Raw genomic sequence first — 10,335 nt, 5'->3', positions numbered from 1 at the left:
ACAGAGACGCCGTTGCTAAGCAACGACTTTGACAGCTGTAGGAGACGCTCAAGACATTTGAATGTTTTTACTTCTTACTTTGTCACAAACAGAAAATGGACACTTTTAAGATCACATTTGACCGACAGCCGATTTGGTCAGACTCTGAAGATGAGACAACTCTAAATTCCCAAACTGTCGTCACCACTGAGCAGCTTTTCAGTCGGCAGCTGAGACAGAAGAACAGCTAAACAACCTGGAATCAGCCAGAAATGAACCCAACACCATTCGCCAAACTAAATGGGCTGTAAGATGCTTTACAGACTGGCTGGAACAAAACAACATTAATACTGATCTGGCAAAAACTGACAAAACTGAGCTGAACTTGATATTGCGGCAGTTTGATGCCTCAGTCTGATTTGGTCAGACTCTGAAGATCAGACTGCACGTTTGGTGAATGGTGTTGGGTTCATTTCTGGCTGATTCCAGGTTGTTCAGCTGTTCTTCTGTCTCAGCTGCCGACTGAAAAGCTGCTCAGTGGTGATGACAGTTTGGGAATTTAGTGTGAGGAGCTGGAGAACGAACTGCCGGCTGTGCAGCGAGTGGGCGGAGCTCGTTACTCTGACGTAACAACAAGCTGCTCGTTAAGGAACTATAATTTGGTGAAGGAACTGCGAACATTAAAACACATTAAACGCCGCGTTCACGGCCCAGTTTATTAATTTATTACTGTATTTATTTAACTGTTGTATTAAAGCAGTAGAACACTCGAGGAGTGTGTTATCGCCAATAACATCACGGCTGTGATGATCTACGGCGACCAAATCACAGCCGTGATGTTATTTCACAATAACACTCCCTCTGTGTTCTACTGCTTAAAAGTTTGGTGGAGGAGGAATAATGAGTCTGAGACTGTCTTTCATGGTTTGGGCCCCTCAGTTCCAGTGAAGGGAAATCATGTTGCTACAACATAGAATAAAATTGTGGAGAATTATCTGCTTTCAACTCAGTGGAAAAGATTAAGAAATATTCTTTCTGTTTCTGCAAGAAACACCACCACAAACACGGCCAGTGAGTATAATGTGAAAGAACCTGACCGTCCTGCTTAGAGCCTCTCGTACCTCCTGGTATTTAACCCTTGTGTGGTGTTCAGGTCTGTGGGACCCATTTTTTATGTTTACCAAAATAAAAAATGATGGAATGTATTATTTCATCCTCAGATTCTTGGCCTTTGATTGTTTTCTGTGAACAACATATTCACTCTGTTCACCCTCCACACATTTATATTACACATGGTGTTGGGCTGAACCTGTGGGGAGTAAAAGTGTGGAGGTGCTGTGTCCTTCACTCTGTTCTCCTCCTACATGGCCTGCTGTTAGTGTGTGTGTGTGTGTCTGTGTGTGTGTGTGTGTGAGGGTGGACAACATGGACAGGCTGCTGACTGGCTACAGCTGCTAAAGGAGAACCCTACGCTGGGCACTTGTGATATTTTAAACATCTGGTATTTTTACATAAACTGTTATGGCTGTATTGATTTAATAAACAATAATGTGGTGGGTCCAGCAGACCACTGAGTAACACACACACCAACACCATACAAGGGTTAATTGGATCGTGACCCCCACATAACTTGGCTGACTCTGCAAATGCAGCGTCTGAGTAAATAAATGAGGCGTAGAATTATTATAAAAGCTGTTATTTTTGGAATGAATTAATAGTCCAAAGACCTTTGTGTATGTGAGCTTATTTATGTTTTTAAAAGGAACCTAGGGGGAGAAGTTCACACTGAACGCACGCACACACACACACACACACACACACACACGCACACACACACACACAGACACACACACACACACACGCACACACACGCACACACACGCACACACACAGACACACACACACACACACACGCACACGCACGCACACGCACACACACAGACACACACACAGACACACACACACACACACTCACACACACACACACACACGCACACACACACACACACACACACACACACACACGCACACGCACACGCACTCACACACACACACACACACACACGCACACGCACACGCACACACACACACACGCACTCACACACACACACACACACACGCACACGCACACGCACACGCACACTCACACACGCACTCACACACACACACACACACACGCACACGCACACGCACACGCACACGCACACGCACACGCACACACACACACACACACGCACACACACACACACACACACACACACAGGTTCTGAAATAGCCTTTGTTGTGCAGACTCATCCACACATACCTGGATAACAGTTAACAGCTTCTGTAGCTGTTTCCCCATATGGAAAACACTGCAAATTTGTTTATAAAACATATTTTTGCAATGTATGAAAATGGCCTAAAATGTATTTGTTAAATACAACCCCATTTCCAAAAAAGTTGGGATGCTGTGGAAAATGTAAATAAAAACAAAATGCAATGATGTGCAAATCATTTAAACCTTTTTATTTCATTAAAAATAGTACAAAGACAACATATCAAATGTTGAAACTGAGAAATTGTATTATTTATTGAAAAATATTTGCCCAATATTTGATGCCAACAACACGTTCCAAAAAGTTGGGACGGGGAACAAAAGGCTGGTAAAGTTGTCTTATGCTAAAAAAAACACCTGCTGGTTGATTGGCAACAGGTCAGTAACATGATTGGGTATAAAAGAGCATCTCAGAGAGGCGGAGTCTTTCAGAAGTAAAGATGAGGAGGGGTTCACCACTCTGTGAAAGACTGCACCATCAAATAGAGGAACAATTCAAGAATAACGTTTCTCAACATAAAACAGCAAAGAACTGCTTTTCATCATCTACGGTATATAATAACATTAAAAGACTCAGAGAATCTGGAGAAATCTCTGTATGTAAGGGACAAAAAACCAGTATTTGCTGGCCGTGATCTTTGGGCCCTCAGACAGCACTGCATTAAAAACAGACATGATTCTGTAGTGGAAATCACTGCATGGGCTCAGAAACACTTCTGAAAACCACTGTCTGTGAAAACAGTTCATCACTGCATCCACAAATGCAAGTTAAAACTCTAAAACACAAAAACGAAACCAAATATAAACAGGATCCAGAAATGCTGCCACCTTCTCTGGGCCTGAGCTCATTTAAAATGGACTGAGGGGAAGTGGAAAAGTGTCCTGTGGTCTGACAAATCAACATTTGAAATTCTTTTTGGAAATCATGGACACTGTGTCCTCCGGGATAAAGACCACTCAGCTTGTTATCAGTGCACAGTTCAAAATCTTTTTGAGTGTGTTGTTGGCATCAAATTCAAAATTTATGTTCACAAAACACTGTCAAGTTGGTCAGTCAAAACATCAAAAGTCATTCCTTTGTACTTGTGTCAGTTTAATAAAAGTTCAAGAGAATTAACAAATCACAAATTCTCTTTTTTCGAGAATCACAAAATTTTACAATCGCATTTCCGAAAAAGTTGGGACATTTTGTACAACAAAAATCAGAATCTGTGAGCTGTTAATTCTCTTGAAGCTTCATTTAACTGACAAAAGTATAAAGAAAACATTTCCAGTGTTTTCACTGACCGACTTAGGTGACAGCGATTTTCTGAGGTCCTCTCGAGTCAGTGTGACCGTTTCTCAGGCAGCGACATCGGAGGGCAGGAAGGTCACACACATTCCGTGAGAGTTTCCGGCGGAGACTCTACACAGACAGATTTCTCCAGATTACATGGACCTTTTCACTCTATTGTACATGATAGATGGTGAGAGGCCCAAGTTTTTTCCAGTCTTGTGTTGAGAGATGTTCTATTTGAACTGTTCTTTCAGTTCTCCCACAAAAACTGTTCCAAAGTGGTGAGTCACACCCATCTTTGTTTGCCCTGCTGAAAAAACCCACACAAAACACCGCGTTTCTGTCGGTTCCTGATCGTTCTGTAACGTAGTTTTTAATGGGTCGATATCACAGTGTAAAGGACTCTAATGGTTTGACCAATAGCTGATTGTAAATGCATTAGTTTCCTAATGGGGTCTAAAGGTGTTCTACAGGAAACGAGTGGTCTTTTTTTGATGCTATACAGAACTCTTCTCAAAAAGGTTCTAAATAAAATACATTTTCCATCAATCTGGAAAACTCTCAAGATGCAAAGAACCCTTTAATCATGCAGAGGGTTCTCTGAATGTTCATGATTCTATATAGAACCATTTCCTTACTAAAGAACTCTTGAAGAACCATTTTTCAGAGTGTAGTGTCAGTGTCTACGGGCCTCATTCATCAATATTTTTCTTTTTCTTAAACATGTTCTAGATAAAGGTCCTAAGAAAAAGTCTACGTCAGATTCATGACGGTTCCTAAAGTGCAGAACTGTTCTCACCTTTGTGCTCTTGAGTGTGTGTAGATTCTGTTCTTGGTTTAAGAATGAGACGTTCAACAAGTGCTTAGGGATGTGACTTTTTTGATTTAAGATGTCCACATACTTTTGACCAAGTAGCGGAGGTGTACATAACTGAGCTCTCGGTGTACCTCAGTATTGCGGTTTTCAGGGCCAGGATCTTCCCCTTTGTTCCCCATGTAGCTCCGCCTCATTGTTGCCCTGCCCTCTAATCAGTGTTCTCATCTCCATCTCATTCCTGTGTTTTCACAATACTTCACTTGCTATTAATAAGTTGATTCTGGCAGCAGATCCACTCAGTTTCCTGAAAAACCAACAAAGTCGTGCTGGCCAAACACCTTCAAGCCTCCCTGACATTTTCAGAAAGGAACTGAACCTCTGCGCTTATTTCTAATTCCAGCTTTATAATACAACCCTAAATCCAAAAAAGTTGGGACGCTGTATTAAATTTAAATAAATAGAACATGGAACACATATCAGATGTTGAAAGTGAGACATTTTGCCATTTCATGAAAAACATTAACTCATTTAGAACTTAATGGCAGCAACTCAAAAAGGTTGGGACAGGGCGGAGTCCACCATTGTGTAGCATCCCCTCTTCTTTAACAATAGTCTGTAAACGTCTGGGAAGTGAGGAGACCAATCGCTGGAGTTTTGGGAGAGGAATGTGTCCCATTCTTGTCTGATGCAGGATTCTAACTGCTCAACAGTTCCTGGGTCTTCTTTGGGTCTTCTTTCCGGATTTTTAGTTTCATGATGCGCCAAATGTTTTCTATTGGTGACAGGTCTGGACTGCAGGCGGTCAGTTCAGCACCCGGACTCTTCGTCTGCGAAGCCATGCTGTTGTGATGGATGCAGCATGTAGCTTAGCATCGTCTTGCTGAAATATGCAAGGCCTTCCCTGAAAGAGATGCTCGATAGGAGCAGGTATTGTTCTAAACCTCAGCATTGATCATGCCTTTCCAGATGTGCACGTCACCCATGGCATGTGCACTAATGCCCCCCTATGCCATCATGAATACTGGCTTTTAAACTGTGTGCTAATAACAAGCTTGGAGATCTTCAGCCTGGAGGATGCAGTGTCCATTATGTCCAAAAAGAATTTCAAATGTTGATTTGTTGGACCACAGAACAGTTTTCCATTTTGCCTCAGTCCATTTTAAATGAGCTTTGGCCCAGAGAAGTTGGCGGCGTTTCTGTATCCTGTTTATATATGGTTTCTTCTTTGCATGATGCAGCTTTAACTTGCATTTGTGGATTAAACAGCAAACTGTGTTTCTGGAAGTGTTTCTGAGCCCATGCAGTGATTTCCAGTACAGAATCATGCCTGCTTTTAATGCAGTGCTGCCTGAGGGCCCGAAGATCACGAGCATCCAGTATTGACCGTCAGCCTTGACCCTTGCGTACAGGGATTTCTCCAGATTGTCTGAATCTTTTGATGATATTAGGTACTGTAGATGGTAGGATTTCCAAAGTCTTCACAATTTTGCGTTGAGGAACATTTTTCTGAAATTGTCCCACAATTTTTGGTAGATTGGTGAACCTCTACCCATCTTTGCTTCTGAGAGCATCCCGTTTTTATTTACAATAATTATTCAGAAACAGTTTTATTGTTTTTACTGGTTTTATGGGGGGCAACACACAATTAGATATCGTCACTAATAAGTAACTTATAGTTTCTGTCATAAAGTCCATTATGTTTTCCACTGGACCAACTATGAACGGTTCTAGAATAAAGCCTGCTAGTGTTTTTTGTCTGGATCTAGGATCTAGATGCTGGATATACAGCGCTAAAACACAGAATAACTGGATATACAGTCAGGTCCATAAGTATTTGGACAGTGACAGTTTTTGTTATGTTGCCTCTGTACTCCACCACAGTGGGTTTGAAATGAAGCCACCTAAGAACATTCAATTTCTCTGCCCTAAGAAGCTCTTGGGTTGCTTTCTCAGTATGTTTTGGGTTGTTGTCCATTTATAGTGTGTAGCACAGTCCTATCAGTTTTGCAGCGTTTGACTGAATCTGAGCAGAAGGAGTAGATCTGTATACTTTAGAATTCATCCTGCTATCTCTATCAGCAGCCACATCATCAATAAACACCAGTGACCCAGTTCCACTGGCAGCCATACATGCCCATGCCATAACACTACCTCCACCATGTCTCACAGATGATGTAGTATGCTTTGGATCATGAGCCCTTCCTTTCCTTCTCCATGCTCTTCTCTTCCCATCATTCTGGTACAAGTTCATCTTGGTTTCATCTGTCCAAAGAATCTCGTTCCAGAACTGGGCGGACTTTTTTAGATGTTTTCTAGCAAAGTCTATCCTGGCCCTTCTGTTACCTGTGGTTTGCCTCTTGAGGTAAACCCTCTATATAAACACAAACACTCATGAAGGCTTCTCTTGCTTGTAGACTTTGACAGTGATACACCAACCCCCTCTAGAATGACCTTGACCTGATTAGATGTTGTGAAGGGGGTTTTCTTTCACCATGGAAAGAACTCTGTGATCTCTTCTGTGGTGTTCCAGGCCTTTTGGTGTTGCTGAGCTCGCCAGTGCATTCCTTCTCTTTAAGAACGTACCAGATTGTTGGTCTGACCACTCCTAAAAATTCTGCTCTGTGATTGCTTTGTTTTGTGTATTCAATCTGTTGATGGCTCCCTTCACTTGAACTCGACACCTCTTGGGACTGCATATTGAAGGTTTCCATGAACAGCTGTCAACTGCATAATCAACACTGGGAACCAGCTCCAGACCTTTATTATATTATACTCCTTGTCATTAAATAATGAGGGAACAGGCCACGGCTGGCCATGACTGCTTATCAGTCAACTGGCCAATTACTTCTGAGACTGTGAAAATGGAGGGACTGTGTAAAAAACGGCTGTAATTCCTAAACAGTTAATGCACCAGTTTTGTTGAATTAAAGCTGAAAGTCTGCACTTCAATCTTGACTGCTTCATTTCAGACCCACTGTGGTGGCGTACAGAGGCAAAATGACAAAAGTTGTGTCACTGTCCAAATACTTATGGATCTGACTAAAGGTATCAGTTACATTTCCATAACATAGGCTCAATCCTATTACTACTTCGTGGAGAGTTAGTATATTGTTGAGCAAATCAGAGACATTGCATTTCTTAAAATCACCCAAAACAAGGATCGTCTGTCTAGAGGAACAAATACTCTGGAAAGGTAGAAATGAACAAATAACGAAATGTTAGTATTACGCTTTATACACACACAGATGAGTCAAAACACTAACTGCCTAATATGCTGTTGGTCCTCTGACTCCAACTCGCCGAGGCATGGACTCTATAAGACCTCTGAAGGTACCCTGTGGTGTCTGGCACCAAGACGGTAGCAGAAGTCTTGCAAGTGGAGACGTGGAGCCACCATGTGTTGGACTCGTTGTTCCAGCACATCCCACAGATGCTGGATTGGACGGAGGTCTGGTGAATTTGGAGGCCAGGGCACATACTGGACTGTCCACATGAAGTAAAGGACAATGGGTGACCTTCCATCACTCCAAGATCCAATTCTGACACTCACATGCCAATCATAGGGGCTTTCGACAGCAAGCAGGGGTCAGCATGGCCACTCTGATAGAAAGCCTTTGGCACCCTTGAGCACCAATGAGCTTCAGGTGAGCTTCAGGTTCGTGGTTTGTCCCTCCTTGGACCACCGTCAGCGTACCCAACACCACTACCTACTTCAATACTTCCCAGAGGTTCAAAACGACCCCAAGGATAAAAGATGTTGGCACATTTGGAGATAAAGGAGGCTTAAGGGCTGATAAACCAGGGAACATGACGTATAATAATAATAATAATAATAATAATAATAATAATAATAATAAAAAATAAAATAAAATAATAATAATAATAATAATAATAATAACAATAATAATAATAATAATAATAATAATAATAAGTCTAGTACAAGAAATTCACATTTGTTGCTTGGCATCATTATTAGATTAATGTTGTATCATAAGTGTGCTTTCCAGTTTTGATATCAGAATTTTTTATTTAATTTCTGCCTATGACACACCCATGTTTAATAAAACGGAAGGTACTGATGTTATAGTTCCTTTATAACAGATTGTATAAGTCTTATTTTGGTCATATTCTTATTTTTACTTTCTGAAATATAAGTGATAATGCAGACACGCCGCCTCCAAGCCAGCTTGCATTTGCACACTTCTCAGTTTTGGGGAGCTTCCAAATATTAACAAATCGTGCAACTTTTGCTGCAAAATATCCACTTCATAAACCAGAGAAATCAAAGTTATATGAAAACACAGTGTTCTGCCTCAGGAGGGGTACGTCCACGATTAGGGGCCTTTGTTCCTCCATTACTGACCAGCATTCAGATAAAGCTGTATAAACTCAGCTGAGTCACTAAAACTGCAGCTCAGTGTGATGAGAGAGAGCATCTTCAGAATGTGACGAGGACAAAATTATTTCTGCCAGGTAGAAGAGGAAATGAATATAAGCTTAGGCTGTATTTTCTTTGTCTGGCAGCGTTATATAATTTTGATTTATTTACATATTTTTACTTTCACCAGCCTTGTGACCAGAAGGTCGCTGGTTCGATCCCCTGAGTCGACAGTACGTGACTGAAGTGCCCTTGAGCAAGACACCTAACCCCCAACTGCTCCCCGGACGCTGCGGATAGGGCTGCCCACCGCTCCGGGCAAGTGTGCTCACTGCCCCCTAGTGTGCGTGTGGGTGTTTCACTGCACAGGTTAAATGCGGAGGAGAAATGCAAGCACAGATGGTCAATTGTTCTAAATTCTAAATGAAAGTTTGACTTTTTTTTAAAAATCAAAAAAAGGCTATTTTTTCTTGAAATAATTACATTTTAAAAATTAGAATTTTTGCAGAGCAGCAACATCAAACTTTTTCAATTATTCTTCATCTCAAAATGTGTCAAAATTCTAACTTACCAAGTCGAAGTGGAACTCTTTCATGACGCAAAGAACCCTTTAATCACGCAACGGGTTCTTTGAATATTCACGGTTCTATACAGAACCATTTCTGTGCTAAAGAACCCTTGAAGAATCATTTTTAAGAATGTAGACCAAGTGCCTCATTCATCAATATCTCCTCAAGTTTGTTTGTGTACTAAAGAACCCTTGAAGAATCATTTTTAAGAACGTAGACAATGGGCCTCGTTCTCCAGTATCTTCCTAAGTCTGTTCTTAAGTGTGTTCTTGATAAAAAATCTTAGAAAAAGTCTCTGTCAGATTAATGATGTGTTAAAGCGCAGAACTGTTCTCCCCTTTGTGCTCTTGAGTGTGTGTAGATTCTGTTCTTACCTAAGATAAGAGAACATTGGTGAGTCAGAATCTTCGTAGACATTTCCCAGTGCCCAGTGTTTTCTGATCATAGGTTTTTGGTTTATACATTTCATCTTTAGATATGTTTAGTAAAAATCTTGATTATAAATAAATATAAAAAGACTTAGTATGGTGAAAATGACCATTTCAACCTATCAGATTCATGTTTTCCCCTCATAGGGCTTCTTTCTTTTTAAGAATGTGCCTAACAGTTAGTCTGGCCACACCTAATGTTGCCTGTGTGATCTCTCTGATGGGCTTGATTTTCCGGCGTAATTTGGCAGTGAAGCTCTTTGGACTACAGGATGAGATAATGGGCTCATCTGCTGCTGCACAGTTTGTGTCAGTCATCCTACATCAGGGGTCACAGGACGCTGCCCACAGGACGCTGTTGGCTGGATGTTTTTGGTTCTCAGTCCAGCAGCGACACTGAGGTGTTTAAAAACTCTAGCAGCACTGCTGTGTCTGATCCACTCAGACCAGCGCAACACACACTGACACACCACCACCACGTCATTGTTACTGCAGTGCTGAGAATGATCCACCACCCAAATAGTACCTGCTCTGTGAGGGTCCATGGGGGTCCAGACCACTGAAGAACAGG

This window comes from Colossoma macropomum, unplaced genomic scaffold, assembly GCF_904425465.1.
Source record: "Colossoma macropomum unplaced genomic scaffold, Colossoma_macropomum, whole genome shotgun sequence".
Lineage (NCBI taxonomy): Eukaryota > Metazoa > Chordata > Actinopteri > Characiformes > Serrasalmidae > Colossoma > Colossoma macropomum.
This window is presented reverse-complemented; position numbering follows the sequence as displayed.